The sequence below is a fragment of the Dreissena polymorpha genome, chromosome 15 (assembly GCF_020536995.1).
Source record: "Dreissena polymorpha isolate Duluth1 chromosome 15, UMN_Dpol_1.0, whole genome shotgun sequence".
Taxonomy (NCBI): Eukaryota; Metazoa; Mollusca; class Bivalvia; order Myida; family Dreissenidae; genus Dreissena; species Dreissena polymorpha.
Genome location: NC_068369.1, coordinates 49,823,900 through 49,829,899, shown reverse-complemented (window position 1 = coordinate 49,829,899; position 6,000 = coordinate 49,823,900).

Below are 6,000 nucleotides of genomic sequence, written 5' to 3'. Positions count from 1 at the left end.
ACAGTGTCTTTTCAGTATTATACAATTTTATTTTTCAAATACCTTCATATGCCCAAACTGTGCTTAGAGTGCATGCCTTAGATAAATTTTTACATATTTCACAATTAAAACGGGTCTCCCCTTCAATCTGTCCAACGATTAGCCACGGGACTTGTCCCTTCCACTCGTTCAATGTTTTTTTGTGTGTTTAAGTTTGGACCCGTTCCTGTCGCGTTTTTGTTTAGCTTTTCCGCCTGTGTCGGCAACTGAACATACAACATCGTATAAGATCTTTTCTATAATGTCTTTCTAAAGATTTAACTTCGGCTCACTTTGCGTACAATATGTTAAAAGCGTGTTTTTGGACGCTTTGCAGTTTTTTAGGACGCTCTCTGGGCGCCGCCATTGTTTTTTGACAGATAGACTGTATACGCCGCTTTTATTGAAAAATAAGCTTTGTTAAACAAACCAATTACCCATTCTACATAAGCACCGCAAAGATATTTAATACGCGAAAAGAACTCAAAAAAATAGATACGAACCGATGTAAAAATAATATTCGTAACTTGATTTTGTAATTATTAATGGTACGACAAGATTTTAAAATAAATACGTAACGGACTTGAAAATAATTCGTAATTACGAAAATACGACCCTTATCTGGAGCTCTGGTTACCTCTCATAAAAACTCTTAAAAATTAAAGGAAACAAAAGGCTGAAAATATTTAAGATTTCAAATTTAACAATCATATAACAAAAAGTTTGGAACTAATATGTTTAGCTATGCAGAAGATTTACTACTGCTATTTACCATCCCAATTTAAAAATTAATTTAAACTGTAGCCAAAAAATGTGACGGCATTTTAATGTTTTTGCTAATATTAAGCAGTAACACACACCTACCATTATACAAGATAATCAGGCACTTATGGTGCAATATACAAGCGTTGATAAGATTAGCAAGTGTATTATTCAAGATAACAGCTATTACATAACGGGTACTTGACGTGCAATATACAGGCCCTTTAATCAGCATTGATGAGATTAGGTGACATCTTTATAGGGGGATAGTCATTGATAATATGAGATTAGCACATTATCATACAAAAAACATTTTTAAATTGTTTTAAATATTAATTTTAATTAGTGAATAGATTTGAATTGACTTAATTTATAGTTTTATATATGGTAGTCATAGATGCGTCTGTTGTATTTAACAGGGGCCAGGGGTTTTTATCTGATTTTGGGGAAAGGGCCTGGCCTTTTTTGAGGGGAAAACAATCGCGCGAAACGTTGAATTTTGGGGGAAAAAATCTGCGAAAAGCCGGATTTTGGGGAAAATAAGGAAAGTCTAAAATAATCAATTTAACATATTTTACTGTTTTCACAACAAATTCAAGGCATTGAACAGATAATTTAATTATGCAATATTTTTTTTATTTTTTATTTTTTTGGAGGGGAAAATGAAATCTAGGGGAAAATTTACCAGCTGAGGGGAAAAAAATCCGAGGGGAAAGGGCCGATTTTCGGCGGGTCCCAAAGAAGGAAAAAAAAACCTGGGGGCAGATTCGAAATATATGTTACACTTTCAACATCTTTTTCATTTGTTAATACAAATGAATCTTTCATATATCTTCATGACCATTATGTAGGCTGTTGTCAAAACAGTTTTGAAATTAATATAAATGTGATTTAATCATTTTTCAATTCAACAATTGACCCTATTTAATTGGATTTAAAACAACTAAAGTTCCACAACCCTGCCCAGGTTTACTCATAGTAAACTATTGTGTTAATTCAAAATGGGTCTGGATGACACATTATTCTTGGTTGCATTTGTGCTCCCAAATGAGCAACATGTATAAGATACTCAGTAAGATTTTGAGAATATTCCATTTATTCCACTAGTACACCAACATGCACTTACTAATGATTTACATGCATTCCCTACACAGTTAAACAAAAAAAGAACTCTAGAACAAAAAAAACACGAACAAGCTGCTTCATAGATACAATTTATTAAAGACTTCATAAACAAAATAATCAATTTGATAATAAATCAAGATTATACTTCAACCAAACAATTATAAATTTATTGGGGGGGGGGGGGGAACGACTGCACTAAAACTAAAATGGGGGGGAAATGTCTGGGGAGGAAACGTCTTGGGGGGGGGGAACGTCCGGAAACCGACCACTCGGCCATCCATGATAATACAATGAGTGGTGTATTTTATACTTTATATAAGCAATCCTCGTAGTATCACAAAATATAATGACAACAACAAAAATCTTAAATTGTTCAATCGTTTCGTGTTAAAACGCTTTATAATTTGAGAGCAGGGTAAATGTTCAGTAGTACTGTTTCCTCACAAATATCATAACTTCAACAAACATTTGGAATTCCTAAACAATTTGATTTTAAATTCGTCAATTTACCATAACTTGGAAAGGCCACATTAAACTTAAATATGTCACACCCAGCGATTTAATTTGCCCTATTCAGTAGTGCTGCAACAATATACCCGTATATCGATATATATCGCAATACGCAATCCGCATATTGTATTGCGATACAATTTTCATCATACCGGTACGAAAATTTTACAAAAATTCATTCACATTTCGTCCAGAAAAGCCATCTGAAATAATGAAGGTAAACAAAACAAAGCAGTGTAAATTTTTTTTTTCGTAAAAATAGCATTCTGAAAGTTTATTATACGGAGTAGTGTTGTTTCATCGGAGCATTCGTTTGATGCTTTTGAACAGATTATTGTTGAATTATTGGGCACAGCTGTTAATGTTTCGTTTGATTCTGAATTGAGCATTATTAAATTTGTAATCCGAATTTCGGAAATAACGCTTCCAAATTTTAATGCTTATATGTGACAATAAAAAATTCTAGGGTCAAATAAAGTTCTTTATCCTTTGTCTCAATAAAAAGTGCGCGAAAATTATACAGACATGTAGAACGTTGCATGGAAAGTATGGGTGTATTTTGTGTTGTATAAAAACGGGAACATCACGTCAGGTGAATTACGCCTGTTCAGTGGAAAAAACGCCCCGGTTGGATGTTATTTCATCACATCTTTAAATAGTAACGAATGCCAAAATGTATTTGATACTTAAGAAAATTTGCGAATGTTTGTGTTTCTTGTTATTCTTGAGCACATTTATAGTAAATATATACCAGAATTTGCTTTAAAACTGGAATATACGGGATTATTGGGTAATTGGCGAGTTATAATTTTGGTACAAGTTAGCAATATATTGCGATATATTGCAATACGGGCTTTTGAACTGACAATATATTGCAATACGGTTTTTGCCGTATTGTTGCAGCACTACTATTCAGGCTATTGGGAAAAGTTCCTGTACCATACCAAGAGCACAGGTGGAGGGCGCGTGGCCAATTTTTTTTTTTTCTGATATGTTATATATGAACATATCAGAAAAAAAAATTATTTTTTTATTTTCTTTGGTCAATATGATAAAAAATGTTGTTTTATGACAAATTGATAGTGTTAAAGTGACTTGGCCACACGCCCTTCACCTGTGACCAAGAGGGGAAAATGGTGGGAAACCCCTTAAATTGGGAAATTTTGCATTGTGAAATCTTGAGATTGGGATTTATGGATCTTTTAATTGCTTGGTATAAATTGCACAAATCAAGTCAAATATTAATTTACATGCATTTTGGCTTAAAATGTTTTTTTACCCTTTGGAAAATTTTCAAACGGCAATTGGGAATTTTGAAGTTTTTCCTTATCAAGAAAGTAACTTTATGTGTACATTATAAAGAAGGAAAAAAATCACTGACGAGAACCAAGCAATTTCCAAATCCAAATTATATTGTATGTTTTATCGTTTAATTTATATCGTTGACATTTTAATAAAGTACAAAGCTTATATCATGAATGATTTCAGGGCTACAACATTTACTGCACCATGCCAAGCGACCAGATTGCGTATTCTGACAAATACTGTGATGATCAGTACGAATACAGGTTAGTATGCTGTAATTATCATAGGTTAAAACATTATAATAATTTATTCCTTTCACATGCATTCTTTTATCTGACTTTGTAAATCATGTAATTGTTAAAAGAATCACTTGAGGGAGAGGGTGAAAGAGCTACACTGTAACTCCAATATAACGCGCTCCGTTATAACGCTGAATCCAATATAACGCGGGGGGGGGGGGGTGTGCTTGGATCCCATTTTTTCTCCAACCTTCCATTTGATTTCTGATTCAAATCCGTATATATCCGTCAAAATTTTTTTTTTTTTAGAAAGAACTGTCTCATGATACAAATATCTCAGATTTATTTCATGAACAACTAACAAAGTATATAAATATAATATTAATATGATTTTGAATTATCATAAAGAGTTAAATTAGTTTTTCCCAAATCAGTGGTCACTTTTCACATGAATTTCATTTTTTCCCAAAATGGCCAGGAAAAGGCCTGATGTACCTATATTGTGTCGATATTTGTTGATAAAAACATTCCAATTTGCTCCGTTTTATTGATAAAAAATGCTCAAATTTGCCATTTTATCGATTAAAAAATTCCAATTAGACTCAAATTTGCTAGGAAAACTGAGACTGTGCATGACAGCTGATTGAGCTGAACTGTCGGAAACTTATGTTGAAACAATCATTGATATATATTTAAGAAAAAGGACAGAGACATTCAGCTGTGAATATTGCATTCATGCATACATGTGTATTCATATAATAAATATCATAACATATAAAAGAGTGAATTTGTAATTTTCCCCTTTTCCTAAAAAATGACGCGGTATTCCCCTTTGGACGGGCCCCGCCACCATTCCCCTATAGGTGAAAAAAAACACTGATCTGTTGTGTAATGTCAATAAAGGTGTGAAAAACTCGCTTGTCAGTGTTTATTACATGTATTCCACATAATAGCGGTTCAGTGCGATAATTTCCATAAGTTAAGTGCAAGCAGGATAGTTTTACAATGAAAGTAATTCAAAACGATTGAAACATTCTTACTTTGATATGGTTGCAGTTTGACTATATTAAATGAGCGGCTGTGAAATATACTGCCCACTGTATAAAACAACTTTTTATGTCATTTCATTATCATTCTAGTATTATGTCATTTAATCTTTCAGTTCGTGTAATGACGTGTATAAGGAATTAAATAATGCAGACGATTTATTTACATGCGAACGCAGTGTACCGGTAATTGGTAACAGAGTTTCACTTTCATTTTCGCGCGGTATCAGAAAGTCCCCGGGAAACACGTTTTTTGCTTGCATATGATGCAATAAAACAAGTTTTTGTACATGAATTGTATTGCATTCAATCTAAATTTTAAGTCGCTCGTCCAATGAAAGCTCTGCCCCATAATGCACTGTACTCTTAACACTTCTGAAAATGGCATATATGCGTACGGTTGTATTTACCAATTTCTTAAACATATATCGTCATTAATGTTCAAGATTATTATTTTTTAAGTGATTTTGCAATTTTATTGGATTATCGGATAAATGTTCACATTCAAAAAGCGGTATGTATTATATACTATACTGTTATCGATACGATTCGGTTTATATGCATGTATTTGCGTCAACACAGCATGGCAATATACATGACGTATATTATAGGCTATTCTATACCTGTTTTTTTTTTTATAGCGCCCTGCAGTAAATGAGCTCAAAACTTATAGCGCGGATCCGTTATAACGCTGTTTCACGGCTTGGACCCCATTGACCGCGCTATATTGGAGTTACAGTGTAGTTGTTGGACTGAATTTCAATCTACCATTTTGAGGCCCTGCCCTTGCGGCCAATGACTTTCATCATGTCCTTTTAAATTTTAGCTCAGCTGTTTTCGGAGAAAACCGAGGTATTGTCATAGCCAGCTCAGCGTCCGCCGTCTGCATCGTGCTAAAACCTTGACATTTGTCTCTAAAATCGTAGTGCTTCCATCTACAACTTTGAAACTTCATTTGTACATGCATCTTGATGACTTCAACACGCATCACCCAT